The 16081-nt window shown below is 41.5% G+C and overlaps 1 protein-coding gene across 2 annotated transcripts in view; it reads right to left on the reverse strand.

Moving 5' to 3' along the window:
• CARD19 (caspase recruitment domain family member 19) overlaps nt 1–16081 on the reverse strand; it is a 107915-nt gene that overhangs the window by 13153 nt on the left and 78681 nt on the right. The window contains exon 7 of one of the 2 annotated variants that reach the window (XR_012044678.1): nt 9912–10057. The exons of the other annotated variant lie outside the window; for it this stretch is intronic. The gene's annotated coding sequence lies outside the window, so the exon portion shown is untranslated. Of the gene's footprint in view, nt 1–9911; nt 10058–16081 lie in introns of those variants that run through there. 2 annotated transcript variants of the gene reach the window in all.

The following is a 16081-nucleotide window of genomic DNA, read 5'->3' on the forward strand; positions in this document are numbered from 1 at the left end:
GTCTGACTTTCTGCAGTCCAACAGTTTGGGACATTTTGGATCATGTTGTTCACAGAATCCCACAGAAGGAAGTGTCTTTCTTTTTCTAAAATAAAAACCTGCCATTTTCATCCTGGACTCAAGTGCTTTGATATTAAGATGACAGGCATCTTATCTAGCTTCTATTTCCACGTGCAATTTTCACCCAGCAAGAAGCCTTCAGGCTTTAGATTAGATCAGACAACAATACGATTAGAAATATAGAAGGATATAAACCATGCCATTTCTGATTACAAATTTCCCAGTACAAGCTTAGAGGCCCTCTTTCGGCACTATTTCCCATACTCTTTATGTACGATATTACGAAGTCAGTCAAAAGCATGTGTCTCTCCTCTTTCATCTTCGTGCTGTGTCACACTCAGTAGTAATTGGCTTCATGACAGACAACACATCAAAAGAATTAAGCATTGGGAGACCATATTTTTAATCCCAACGTGTGATTTTACATGGTTACTCCTGTGGGTTACCACACTACCTTTACCAGGATACCAAGCCTGCAATTGAGCAAAACTGACCTTCTAGCCATACGTACACCTAACACGGTGCAGTCTGCAAGCACTGTATGGGAAAACTCGAGACTAAATATGGTGCAGATAGCTCATGGTACAAGGCCATTTTCTCCCTTCAGTTGAAGCACACATTTTCTCCAATATTTGGTTACTACATGCTCTTCAAAAGTTAACTATGAGTGTTACAGCTTCTATCCTGTGCCACATGCAAAACAAGCAAATGAAAAGTACCCCCCAGCCCAGGAGTGCTGCCCTGCACATCTTGTCAAAGCCACTGTAATGCAACAGCTAGAAAAAATTGCATCCTATCATACTCTAAGATCATATTCCTTTTCTGCTTCTTTAAGTGTGCAAGTATCTGCACTATTTCATTCAGACAGGCGTAAAAGAATTCCTTCATAACCTTTAACTTCATAAATTCATAATTGCCTGTTATCAGACATATTAATTTTCTATTAATTTTCTGCTCTAAATCCATCACCTGGATTTCAGCTGTATGCACAACACTACCAATAACGTGTCTTCAAAATTCTGCTGTCGTGGTTTAGCCCCAGCTGGCAACTAAGCACCACACAGCCGCTCGCTCACTCCCCCCTGGTGGGATGGGGAAGAGAATCGGAAGAGCAAAAGTAAGAAAACTCGAGGGTTGAGATAAAGACAGTTTAATAGGGAAAGCAAAAGCCACGCACGCAAGTAAAGCAAAGCAAGGAATTCATTCACCACTTCCCATGGGCAGGCAGGGGTTCAGCCATCTCCAGGACAGCAGGGCTCCATCACGCGTAACGGTGACTTGGGAAGACAAACGCCATCACTCCGAACGTCCCCCCTTCCTTCTTCTTCCCCAGCTTTATATACTGACCATCACGTCATGTGGTATGGAATAGCCCTTTGGGCAGTTTGGATCAACTGTCCTGGCTGCGTCCCCTCCCAGCTTCTTCTGCACCTGGCAGAGCACGGGAAGCTGAAAAGTCCTTGGCTAGTGCAGCAACAACTAAAACATCCCTGTGTTATCAACACTGTCCTCAGCACAAATCCAAAACATAGCCCCATACCAGCCACTGTAAAGAAAATTAACTCTATCTCAGCTGAAACCAGGACATGCTAACATTTGGTTCTTCCAAAATAAACTATTCAAAATAGGACAGAACTCCTAGCCACAAGCCAGCCTCCAGGGGCGGAACAAGGTGTCTGCTGGCACTTTGCAATCTTTCAGTAGCACGGAGCCCTCGTAGCTGTGCACAGGGGACCACTTCTGCCCAGGACATGAACCATCCTCAGCAGCCTCTGGGCTGCTTCAGCTCTAGGCAGCTGACAGTGGTCTTCATGCTATCATGGGCTAGGCACTGAGGCTGAGGGAGGCCAAAAGGTCTCTGCCAGTTTTCCTTTCTATTTGATACTGCTCTCACATAATAAAAAAATTACACTGAAAGTCCAAGTGTATGTTTCTGATCTCAATTTTGCTGACCAGGCACATAAACTTAATCTTAACTTCCTGATCCTCTTTTTTTTTGCAGACATTCTTGTTCTTTCTTAGGTTCACATCTTAAGACTTCATTTCTTATTACTTGTACTCTGTGTTGCTCTAAAAAAAAACCTGTGATGAACTTGAGGAAAAACCCAGTAACGCCTGTATTCACAATTTCTCATTTTCATTACAATTGTACATGATGTTATTAGAAATTCTGTTGGAACAGCTCTTTAGTGCTCTCCGCAAATTAATGAGACAATGGCAAAACACTCAGAAACTTCAGTGGGAATACAGCTGAGGACTACCATTGCGACAAGGCTGCTGTTATTCCTAAGCTTCATGAATATACTGCGCTGTAGCAGTTTGAGAAACCATTTTGCTCATTTCAGCAGCCTACATTTTCATTAACAGTCAGTGTGGTTATTCCTTCCCCATGGGGCTGTAAAACTGTAAATAGCAAAAAGCATAAGAATAGGCAGTCAGTCAAATGACAGAATATTAAAAAGGTCATAAGTAGTACACAACACCAAAATAATTGAATGGCTGTATTAGAGAGTGGAATTCCAATAATAGCCTCCCAAATCCAGGATAATATCAACATGAAAAACTAGCACAGAATGTTTAATTCAAGTAACAGTGAATTTGGAAATTAGAGCAGTTTAAAAGACAGGCTTTTTCCAACACCCTAATTTCTTTTCCAGATGTCAGCTAAAGTCTGTGAGCATTATCATCCTTTCACTGGAGGCCTTAATGATGTTCCATTATATGAGAATGAAGTAGAATAAAGAAAAGCCTCAGTTGTTCACTTTGACCCTCCACATCCATTTCCCGTTAAACGTGCTTTCCTTTAAAGGCTAACATCCAAGCTCTGCAAAACTCAGTAAATGGTGTGCATCCCCCTCAAGTATGAAAATACACACATCTCCACACTGGTATAGAATCAGTGCATACTAATCATGGGGGCAACCCCAGGGAAAGAGTGCAAGAGGGAGACATGTAATTGCATATTGGATGGTAGATCAATGGCTTGTGAGAGGCTCCCAATCCTGGGAGAGGCAAACCAAGCTGCTGAGTCATTGATTATTTCAAATGATGCGCACAGTATTTTCTGTCCCTGAACGCCAGAATGGCTTTAGGCATTTAAGACAAACTCAATCATTTCTTCCCATTACCCTCCTGAAAAGGATGCCAGGTCTTCAAAGGCTTCAAAATCTGTGCTATTGCCATAACTATAAGAATTGTTTTACTTCTAGGATTTTCATCTAAAAACTACATGTAACCTTTCAGGGCTTCTGTCAGAACACCACAGATCGGGAGAAAGCTGTGTTGCTACTGGAGACCAGAGTGAGGAAGGGATAATGTTTTCTGACAGCACCAGCTGACGACGCACCGTAAACACAGTCCTCAGCTATAACGATGGACATCACCTGAAAATCACCTTTTTAACTGGGCAAAGCATATTTGTTAGACAGGGAAAAGAAGTAGTGTGCAGCTCTCACAATTAAATGCCCGAGCAGCACGTTTTCAAGGTTCAGGAAATTGCGAGCACGTCACTGGAAATTAATGAGAGGCTGGTGTATTTCAGTGCATACTGAAAAGGTTAATCTACAATTTTCATTACATCGATATGTAATAAACTGTAAACAGGGTGATAATTTCTAGAGGATGAATGTGCCGTCCTGTGACAGACTGGGAGCTGAAGGTGGCTCAGCACTTCACCCGGGCAATGAGTCACCTAAGTCTAGCTTCCACCAAGCTGATCCTAGTCTTTCCTACTGGAGAAGTCACCTCTTGGCCAATCAGTTAAACCAGTTCACAACATTTAGTGAAATTTAGAATATACAGCCTAAACCAGCAAAAGCACTAATTTCTAAAGGAGATATAAGTTAAAGCCTGGCATCTTGCTGAATGGTGTGGGAAACAATTGCGGATTTGAATGAGGATGCCTAGTTTTCATCTGGCCTTCCATTCTTTCTTTAACAGGTGCTTTAGGAGGCTTTATAGCTTGGCATTTATAGTAAGCAGAATAACTAAGGCTTCTGCCATTCCTCTTTGGGAATGGTTTTTCAAGAACTTACTTGCACTTTGTAAAGGATCGTCTTCATTTTCAAATAGTGTTATTTAATATTATCATCATTTTTTAAATACTGCTGTAAACAAGGGTGTAGTGCAAAAAACCCAAAGCTCTTCTTATAAGCTGAAAAAGTAGTTAAAACATGGGGCTTTCAGGTCATGCATCAGAGAGGCACTATCATTATTTTTTGGCAGCTTTTGACAACAGGGCACAGAGCATTCTTTACTGCATTTCATTACAAGTTTGAACAAACTTGAAGAATAAGATATGTTGTACAAATTTGCTGTTGTATAGATGGATTTACAAAGTTTTTTCAGAGGTTTGCAGAAAATATTTGCTAAAAATTTAAATGAAAAACAGTTATAATTTTTTTTTATTTTAAAGCAAAATCCTCATTCCTCCCTTTTGCGTAATAGCCAGTTACAGTTGGATCTTTCGCTATTTCATTTTGTGAGGCAGAATTGCTCTATATAAGGCAGTAAAATAATACCTCAGCAGGGAATTCTTCAAGCTCTTTCTTTTAAGCATTTATATTTTCTAAAATGTTATTCTAGTTTTACCAATAGAGTCCAACTTCAATAAGTAATTGAAACTGTATCTGTGTTCAGTAGATTGGATATTCCTGATCTGAACCACAGGGGAACAAAAATATACCTTTATCCTCTGCGCTGCAACCCTGACGGCTGAAGTCTGCTCTTCCCACTGATTTCGCAGTTTTTACAGCAGGATTAAGTATTCAGTGCCAAATTCTGCTACTGGGTACAGATCCATTTGGTTTAATTGCTAAATAACAGAAACATTGGAAAAATAAAAGATCAGTTTCCAGTGTGACCTATTTAAATATATCTGGTTGTCCTTAAGATTGTTTATACCAAGTATATAAAGGAATTAACAAAGTAGACAACATCAAGGACTGTATCGCAGCAAGGAAATCACCACTGCTTGGAAATGCGTTTTCCCAGTGTGCCCAATATACCTTTTTTGCTAGAAGACAGTGAAGATGACTGGGTACTCTTCCTTCCTCCCCTCAGCTCTCTCCCATGCATATCAGTAGCCTGGAACAAACGGGCTGAGCTGAGCTCAGCTGGGCTGAGCTTGCTGAGTTGTTCTGCTCATCGCCGCTCAGCCTGGGGAGGTATGCTGCTGTACATCGCCTTGCAGAAAGACCCCTCTTCCCGGTGTCCTCTTTGAAACCTGCTACTGGTAAAAAGGAGGTAAAGCCAACCTGGAAGTATCCCTGAAAGTTTTCTTTCCTACAAGGAGCTCCCAGAGGAGCTGGGTTTTGCCCAACTAGGGAGCAGGTATGAGCTTATTGGAGGAATGTCATGAGCAAACAACTGAGGCTTTGCAGCACTTTTATTGTTATCGTAAAACAAAAGCCCCAGCAGGTTCTGTCCTGCTAAGAGGGATATGGACAGTTAAAGCACATAAAACACATCCTTCCCAAACACTGTAGCATTCAGCTGTGGGGACTCCCCGAGCTGGAAGAGGGAACTGAGGTGCTGGGAATGCCATGGAGAAGGACAGGGCCAGTACCAGCAAAACAGTAACACATGGGATAGGAGAAGATCACAGAGACAGTAATCCTCTAGCGCAACACAGATATCCCAAAGGCACTCAGTCTGCTTTTATCAACATCCTCTGAAATGCTTTGCCAGCATTTTTGTAGGTAGTTGGGCAATATCAGCCTTTGTTTTATCGAAGAACAATATGACGCAAGCTTTGCAAAGCTACCTGCTCAGGGAGAGGCTAGGCTGCGGACGCTGCTCTCACAGCACAAGACAAGAGACAACAGCAAAGGCAACGATCTTTTGCAAGTCTATGGCTGTATTTAATGCCTCCTGCAACAACTTAAAATAGCTCTATTTGCTTTTCTTTTGTCATAACAGTTTCTTCACTCCCAAGCTGGAGCAGAAGAGTATTTTCTCACTTGACTAGTGCCCCTCTAGCAAAATGACTTATAAATAGATATAGAGCAAATGTTGCTGAAGTGTAGAGGGCTTGAGCCTGTCTACCACTTTTGGTTTCATAACCATGAACATACTGCTTTCCAAGATTTAGCCCTTCTCTTTTCCATTCTTCTGACTCAAAAATAGGCCTGTGTTAGATCCTTTCATAACCACCATATGGTGCCTAGAAAACCTTTCATATATTTGCAGTTCCCCAGGGCCTGCTCTAGATTTAAGAAATATATTTCTGAGGATGACAATCATTTATCCCAGCTGAAACAATTTTTAGAGGTGGGGTTTTTTACCTCTTTTCTGGCATTCAATACATTTGTCCAGAAAATAGGCAGCGTCTAAAGACAAGTGGTTCCTCATTGAAACTGTGTATTGCCTTTTTGATACATCAGATTTTATGCCTTTTGAGTTAAAATGCTTGTTCTTGCAATAAAAGTACATGGAAGTGCAGGATTTCTCTTCAGTTCTCTAAGCGCATCCATTACATCCCCTCTTACCCATATTCTCCCTGCCTACCATTTGTCTGGCTTATGTCTTACCTACTTTTCTCAGTAGCTTTTATTTTGAAAATCCTTTTGCAAACAGAATCGAATATTGTGCTTCAGGTGAGGCTGCGATGTGGATTTCAAATATCACATGATTACATCTGCAGTAGTATTTGCCTAGATCACTGACCATCTTCTCATATTTTATGAGACTGCCACGGCCACATTCTGATCAGCTTCCTTTAATTTCATCCTGGCAAGGTTTATAGGTGCTTCAAGTTTCTTTTCCATTGGGGGTTGTTTCTATCAATCCTGAATTATATCTACATTGTGGCTAGGTTGGTTAGGTTTATCTGAAATCTTTTAAACTAAATTTCTTCTTGAAAACTGTAAGATATGAGACATTCACATTTATTTCCTTGTCCTCTTTGTTTTAATGGCTTCTATAATTTCTTCTGTTCCAGAGATGAGGATAATTAGTAACCAGTCGTAAAAGATTTTATAGTTTTCGAGTGTACTATTGTTGCTAGAATGAATATTCCCATTCTTCTGAAGGCATTTGAAGACAGCTGGAGGTAGGTGAATTGATCTGAAGAAATTAACAACTAAACTTTCCTACAGAAAAGACCAAAGATATACTCTGAAGTTCAAGAAGTTAATTCATTCCTTCCCATCCTTTCTGGAAGTTCCTTGTTCTAGCTGGTTTTGACCCCCCCAATGGAAGCAGAAATACTTAACCATAATCACACAGGTCGCCTTCCTTAAACGACTGAAATGTCAAGGACATGCTCCAGACTGTGCAGGCAGTTTGTTTTGGGAAGACTTCTGCCCAACTTATCACCCTAGGCGTTTGATCAGAGTTTTTCCAAGTATCTAATATGTAGCTGTCATTAATCACAACATAAATAAAAATAAATGAGGTTGCAGTTTCATTACAAAAATTGGTTAGAACAAATACAGCAGCCTAAAATTAATCTACAGTAGATGTAATATAACCCCCAAAAGCCCATGGAGTGCCGTGATGAAAATTAATTGAGCACTCTAAAAAGCATGGGCTTACTAGAATAAATTATTGGAAGTAGACACATCTTTAGTAACACACTAGGCTCTGGAAGTCTTATTACACACATTTCAGATGTTAGCTGTGAGAAAGGTTTAGCGGTTCATCTCCGCTAGCTTAGTTAATTACTGTGACTTTAAAATACATAGGGGGTTTTAGATTCAGGGATTGACCAATTCCTGCATAATGCAGCCATCCGGCAAAGTAACATACAGAAACAGGCTTCTGGTTGCAGAATCTCCTGCAACCAGGTTTGTAAAGAACTTCCCAACATGAATGACTGACCCTTGTGAGTAAACCTGCTGCAAGAGACATCATCCCTCCACGTATCACACAGACCGGGCTACTCCACAGGGCAGCGGCGTGGCCTGCTCTCTCCAGCGGCAGGCAGGCAGACGTCACCTTACCCTTGCCCTGGGACAAACCCTCCCTGCTGGACACAGGATTCCCTTCTGCCCAGGTCCTACCATCCAGGCTACCAGCTGAAACTCTGCAAAGGTGCCTTCTTGTTTTGTTAGAGTGTTTTTCTTTACATTTTCCATTTGGGTAGTTCAAGCATCTTCTCTGGTGGAAACATATTGCACAGAGCAAGCTTTCAGCAGAATAGCAGAGACATTTTCCTTGCTAAAGCACATAATATTTTGAGAGACCCAAGACCTTAACAGCTAGAATAAAAACAAGCATGATAACAAACACTGTCATATCTGTGCACTTGTGAAATAACTTGCAAAGTTTCTTACCACGAAACAACAGAAAGGAAATGTTATACAGATTTCTGTCACTCATGCAGGGGGTATATTCTTCACTGATCTAGACTTGCTGCCCCCGTGCCCAGGAACTGGCCTGTTTAAAGCACGCCCTGACCCTACATCACTAGCTGGGCGGCTGTTCCTCACTATCATGGAAAATTACCATGAACCAGCAGCTATAGGAAGATGCGGCAGGGTCTTGCAGCCTTGCTGCCAAGTATTGTCATTTTACAGGGAATGGTGGGCTGATTCCAGTTGCTCATTCTGGAGGTGAAGTTAATGAACATAACAGCAGGAAAGAACAGATTCAGATATAGCAAAATAAGGAAAACCAGCAGGGAAACACTCATGTGGAGGAATAAAACCTTTGGCCAAGCTTTTTACTGGGGCATTATTTCTGCTGTCAGAAAGGACATACCTTACCAGAGAGAGAGACAGTTTGAGTGCAACTGCAGAGAGCTGTTCTTTTCTGCTAGAGTTGGACAAGGATTCACACCATCCAAAAACACTTTATGATGCCAATAACATAAATAAAGTACATAGTGCACCACTTTTAACACCCTTCTGCTTTCAGCAGTTCTCCAGTTTGTTGTGTGTTTTCATTATGGCTTATATTGGTGTGCAGCTCTAGTCATAACTCATATTAACTTTCTTCATACCTTCTTTCTGCAATAAAAAAGAGATTCTTCCTTCCTTGCACATGGCAACCCAATGGCAAGAGTTAATGGACTAGATTATCAGAGAACAATCCCTGTCGTATATCACAGCTGAGCTGTGAGGCAAGCCTTGTTTGAGGAAATTTCCCTTAGCTGTGCTTCCTTGGCCTGCATACTCCCCTCGATATTTTCTGAATGCAAGTTATAAAATAGCTGAATAACATATGGGCAAGTTAGATGAGGTTGCTGTATGTCTGAAGTGGCATCAGTGGTTTATCTGGTGCATTGCTTTTTCTGGGAGCTGCACTAGTTATACAGAATCTGAGATAGACCTGAAAAACCTTATTAAAAAACATGATAGAAAAAGGATATCCAAATACAAACATGTGAAAAATAAAAGTTTAATGGCAGTGACTGCCCAGTTCTGTTACTCTTGGGCTGAAAACTGATGTCTTTTGTCACAGTCATAACCAATAATATCAAGCCAAGTATTATGGCACTAAGCAGTTAACTGCTGATAAATTTGATTTTAAGAATATTCTCTTCTTTATTATTAAAAGACTGTATTAGTATGCACAAGATAGTAGAGCAAAGCTGTCTTCATTGAAAACTAAGCAAGGATTTTTTTTGTTACACTTAGACTAGATAGAGAGTTTCTGCCTATGTTCATTACATTATTTTACACCAAATACATTTTTAACAACAACGGGATACCCCATTAAGGATATGAAGAGCTATCAGCAGTTTTCACTGAACGCTGTGACATTTCCAGAGTACTCCAAGTGGTACAAATAATCAAAGAATGTAATCACTTCTGGATAAAACCCCCATTGCATAGCTACTAACTGAAAATTGCTTAAGAGAAAAGCCTTTTGGGGGTTAAATTGCCTCGGAAGGGAAGAAGAGAGGAGTGATTGTGCTACGTTCCCACCCTGTCCAGCCAAGGACTGGGTCCAGTCAGTCTGCTTGGAGAAACCTCCCTCAGCTGGGCAGAGTGGCAGGAGACCCTCTGTTCTGGCTGTCCTCCTCAGGTGTCGTACAAAGCGAGGATTTGAACTACAAGGTAAGAAGAAGCAGATAAAAAGCCATATTAATTGTCTCTAAGTTATTGCACCATGAACCTGGCAATGTCTGCTTTTGCTCTAGATGATAGCTATGCTTGTTTGGACTGTAATTAACAGGGCGAAAAGGAAAAGAAAAAGCTTTTGCATCATAAATCCTGATGCATCACAACTTAATAGCGTTCATTCAAGTCAGTCAGAATATATTTAAACAAGCCACTGCAGTAACAGCACAACATCAACCACTTCAGATGTTGCGTTTCCCAAGCAAAATAAGGCCCCATCCAACTTTAGCTGGATATATCATTTTAAGAATCCGAAAGGCCTTAAGTTGAATTAGAGCAAATTTTAATGCAAGTTTCTCCTCAATTTTTTTAAAGCCATCTTTAGTTCCATCTTTAGTGCAAACATTCCATCTTTAGTGCAAACTCAAAAGATTACGAAGGCATGTGACAGATTCGAAGAATCGCACCAGGTTTTCCTAGAAGTCTGAATTCAGATTAATTTTCCTGATCTGGATCAACTCTTTCAAAGTTTTTAAATGGCAGATTCAAAAGAAATTTAAATAGATTTTGGAGCATCCACCTAGCTAGATACCTTTGTCTTCTCTTTGTGTATTCTGCACACTAAGGCCTCTTGACTGACCTGTTCAACTGGTCTCCAGGCCTCAGCTTTGAAACAGGGGCTTGGGGGCCTTAAGAGCATGGTTTCATGAGAACAGCACATGCTCTTTTCCCTTGCATACTCCTATAGGAGTGCACGCTCCTCGTCGCTTCTGCAGCTTTCCCCTGGGGTCTGAGCCAGCCTCCAGTTACGTATTTTCTCAGAGACAAAAATGGCAAAAGTGACTTCTGGGGGCAAAACTCTAGATCTAGTTGGAGATGTTGCTTAGCTACACACAGGCATTTACATTTGTATTGCCTGCCAAGCAAGGAAAAAAGACAGCTATATTGGAGTAGCAGGGATAAAAAAAGCACTTTAAGAGAGGTCATCTAGTCCAACCCGATGCTCTGAGGCAGGCTTGTCAAAGCATATAATACTCCTGCCAAGTTACATGTTGTTTCAGCCTGTTCTTAAAAGACCTCCAGTGGTGGATAATCCACGTTTCACAATGCAGGCCAATGGCCAGGGCCTTAGTGGAGGATGCTTCCCTCACACCAACAATGGTCCTTTCTGTTATGTTTTGGCAAACACAGAAAGGAATTTCTTCTGTCTCATAGATCAGGCTAATTCCCTTGCTTGGTGAGTTTCTGTCAGCTGAGCTTTGAAGATACCCAATAATTCCAGTCCTAGGAGAGCATTATGAGCTGTTCTCTGATGAGCATATCATCAAGGGCAACACTGTAATGGGTTTTTAAATTGTTTCCCTTAGTCATAGGCTTAAAATAAAAATTAAAAAGAGGCAGAAGAAACAGTACGAGCATTAGACAAATGTAATAGGAATGCTTAGACACTAAAAACCAAGGGAGAACATAATTACAGGCCATGTTTCACTGAAAGTGTGAGTCACTGGAGAAGACTAAAAAAATGCTTTAAATATATATATTCAGCTTTTCAGCTGATATTAATAATAATAATTAAAAAAAGAACCCCAAACACTTCGGGGCTGGTCTCCTCAAATACCTCTGATTCCTAAATCCAGAAATACAAATAAAAGACCACATCCTCCAGTAGCGTAGCAGAGTGAGCCGACTCACCCCAGCTGCGAACCTGCTGCTCCAGCTGCAGAGCATACAGACTTCTGACAAAACATACCTGCGAACCCAAGGGGTGGTGAGAAAGATGAGTATGTTGGACATATGGCTTATATTTAAATGGTGCATGAAATCCATCAAGCTGGGCCGCCTGTGAACAGCCTCGTATCCCAGCAACGTTGGGTGTGTTGTTAATCTTAGACAGCAGTCAGCGGAGGTACTTTCAATAAAAGCGGATTTGAAAAGGTCATTTTTAACCACAGTACACTTGTCTGCACCTATATGAGATCACTGTAAGCTCAGTACGTCATAGCACATCATATGTTCAACTACAGAAGTGGTTTTACCCTGAGATACCAACTACGTATTGCAAAGATTACAAGGAATAGTATTATTTCAGACACGCAAGCCATAGTACAAGTAGATAACAGCAGCATGGTTTAGATTTTTTTTGCCCAGCTCCTAACAAGGGGAAAGAAGAACAAGAAATGACACTATGTGTTGGGAAGGTGGAAGTCAAGGTCACAAGCGTTGTGACTAAAGTAAACAGATGTCTGAAAACTCTGCCTGTGCCAACACTTCTGCACAACTAATTTACATCCTCCCAGCTATCGAGTGAAACCCTGGTGCTGCACTCCTGTCTTGTGTAGCATGTTACTGCATCACAGCTCATAAAGCCACAGGCAAAAGAAAACACTACAAGCCTAAAAACACTTCACGTGACAAGGAGCAAGAAGATGTTCTTGTGAAAGAGACTGCTCATAACAAAAAGTAAGGCAGTCTGCCTTACATCCGTCTGGTGCAGCAGTGACTTTGGATATGCACGTTGCAAAGCGGTTAAAGCTTCAGGGCGTTTACATGCACTCAGTGCATTCAAGTCTTATGCAGGGTTGGTTCCCTAGAAGGCAACACCACTAACACTGCGTTGGATGGCAGAAACTGATCTTTCCTCATTTGCTCTTGCTTCTCTGGAATCTTTGGCCACAATTTCTTCTCTCTTTTTCCTTACAAACCGAAGAAGAGATGAACACATATTATATTCTATGTATTATTCCAGCCCTCAAGGTTGGCCTACGCCACACATTCACTTCATGTCGACTCAGTTGCTGCCAGATTGCTTGCAATTCTGCTGATGGTTTCTGCTGGGGGCTATTTTGGTATGTAATGCTTTCTGATGCAATCTGTGGTAAATTTACATCATGGCCCGAAAGTTATCCTACAAGCCATGCAGAGAGGCTCCATCACACCGGAGAAGTTTCTTGGGATTCTATCTTTTTCCTGTCAGCTATGCTGCAAATTTACTGTTTCATGGGTACCACATACCTGCCCAGACACAGAAAAAGGATGCTGTAATACTGTAATACCAAATTAGGACAATTCTCTATTTCCATATTGCAGGAACAGAAGGGGAAGTCACATAACATCCTGTAGTTTCATGGGCTCTAGTGGAACTCCAAGAGTCTTCTCCAGCAGAGAACCTGCTGCGTTACTCTGTAGAACCAGAGACTCCCATGGGCTGAAAGGCACATCAGGAGGTCTCTAGTCCAACCTCCTGCTCAAAGCAAGGTCAACACTGAGTTCAAATGAGGTTGCTCTGGGCATTACCCAGACATCTCCAAGGACAGAGATTATACAACCTCTCTGGGTCCTTATTCCAGTGTTAATTGTCCTCACAATGAAAAATCCTTTCCTTACATGTAATTGCAACTGCCCATTTATGACCATGGCCTCTCGTTTTCCCATCATAACCCTAAGGGAAGTTGTTCCTGGTAACCACCGCATAGGAAAGACTTCTGTTATCCTCCCTTCATAGTTCATGTGCTACAGCTCCTTGACCATCTTAGGGGCCCTCCGCTAAACTCATTCAAGTTTATCAACATCAGAGGGGCCCAAAACTGGACACAAAATTCCATATGTGGTCTAACGAGTGCAAAGTAAAGAGAAAAAAAAAATCACTTCCCTTGACCTACTGACTATGGTCCTGTTGATAGAGGCCAGCACATTGCCTGTCTTCATCGGTACCAGGCTGTAATGCTGACTCACTTTTAACCTACTCTTTGTCAGAACACCCAATTCTTTTTCAGCAGGTTGCTACCCAGCCAGCCAGTCCTCAGCCTGCACTGTTATAGAGGATTAGTCCATCCCAGAGGCAAATACCTTGTATTTGACCTTGCTGGATTCATTAAGTTCCTGCTGGCCCTTTCTTCTGGCTTGCCTAGGTCCCTCTGAAGGTGGCCCTGCCCTTAAGCACATCAACTGCACTGCGTAGTTTGGTGTCATTTGCAAACTAGATGAAGATGCATACCACCTCCTCCTCCAGGTCATTGACAGGGATACTAAACTGGACAGGTCCCAGCACAACCCTCGAAGGAACTCCACTTGTAACCTGTCTCCAGGTTGAGCATGAACTGTTCTTTGAGCCCAACAATCCAGCCAGTCTGTCACTTACCTATTACTCTAGGCTGTTACTAGATTATAACTAGACATCCAGACCATAACTCTTAAAGTCTCAACTTGGATACAAGGATGCTGTGAAAGTCTGTGTGAAAAACCTTGCTAAAGTCAAGGTAGACAACACCTATTGCTCTCCCAACATCCACAGATCTAGTCGTTTCATCACAGAAGGCGAGCAAGTTGGTCAAGCATGAGCTACCCTTGGTAAAGAGGCTATTCCCAATCACCTCCTTCTCCTTCACATGCCCAGAAATGGCTTCCAAGAAGACTTGCTCTGGGATTTTTCCAGGCAGAAGTGAGGCTGACTAGCCTGTAGTTCCCTGGATTGTCCTTCTTGCCCTTTTTGAGGATATGTACCGCATTTGCATTTCTCCAGCAGTCAGGGATCCCCCCACCCAATCTCCACAGTCTTTCAGAGATGCTAGGCTGTATCCTTGCAATGGCTTTTCTAAAAGAGCTGTTGAATAAATAAATGCTTCACTTTTAGAACAGTTATTTCATTAGGAGACAGTAAATTGTTTCCTGCCTTTCCACCCATAAAGACCTCAAGTTCCTTCTTTTGTTAATGCCAATATTTTTTATCATACCTTTAAGAGTCCAAGACTACATCAAAAGAAAATTTTCCATCCTGCCTTTGTCTATTTGAACAGAGTAATTGTTTGAAACTCCACCTCAGAAGCCAGTCACATAGCAATATAAAATAGCTACACTTTCTTAGCATCATTTTTCATGAGTTAGAGCTGCTTAATGCAGCAGATTGCTACTTATATATTGACAAGCTCCTTTATCAGCAAAAATATGAAGGTGCCAAGCAAACACATCACATAAATACAACTCCATCAAACATCAAATGTTTCCTTCAGCAGTTCAATAGTTCAAAACTTATGTAACATACAAAAGAGTAAGGAGACACAAAAAAACTTTATTCGAGTTAAACAGCTGTGGACAACACTTGTATAAATATGCTAAAGATAAGAGAGCACATGTGTGCACTTACATATAAATGCACACAGACAGGAGCAGCCTTAGCTGTAAGGGGAGGCAGTTACCTAAGGCACCTTATTGCAAAGAGGCACAACATTCCCTTTAAAGGGCAGCCTGGCTACTCTGCCCATCCCTAAGGATAACCTGGGGGATGAAGGAAATGGATGTGGAGGGGAGTCAGTGGCAGAGGCAGAGTTGCGGAAAGAGCCTCCCCCCTACCACATCTTGAGATCCCGATCAAGTCTTTAATCACCCTCAAGGAAGCTTTGTAAAGCAGGAAAAAGAAGCAGCAATCCCAACATACCCGGTCCCCAGGCGAAAACTGCTTGCAAGGCATGGACTCACTCGTGAGTCCTTTTGTCATAAGCTTCCCTGTGGCCCTGTTTTGCCTAGCAGCTGAGATCAGTCTTGAGCTAGTTCTACACAAACACAGATGACTACTTTTTTATAAATAAGCAATGATACTAACATTAATCCAAATAACTTCATTTTGTAGCAGAATAATCTATTCCCTCCTTAGCTGCATGCCAGAACTGGCTGAGACATCGTAAGTAATATAAATGCTGAAGCCTTCTTTATAGAATTGCCTAGAGATATCTGAATTAATATGACTCATGTTATTATATGCAGTTAATTTTGTCTTCATTTACTTAATTTTTTTATATAAAGAAGTTTGTACATTGATTTCATAATTATTGCTGTTAATTTTCTACCTAAATGAAATGTCGTTCTTTCTGCCCATTTACATGGGATATCAAGGTGTAACAAGGGATATCATGGGATATCAGCCAGTAACAAACCAGCCCTTATCAAGGGAATAAGACACTGCTTGGTGTCTGTAGAACATTCAGCATGTGCCTGCATGTCATCTACATTTCAGATCTCCT

Source organism: Ciconia boyciana, chromosome 11 (assembly GCF_034638445.1).
Source record: "Ciconia boyciana chromosome 11, ASM3463844v1, whole genome shotgun sequence".
In the NCBI taxonomy this organism is placed as follows: domain Eukaryota; kingdom Metazoa; phylum Chordata; class Aves; order Ciconiiformes; family Ciconiidae; genus Ciconia; species Ciconia boyciana.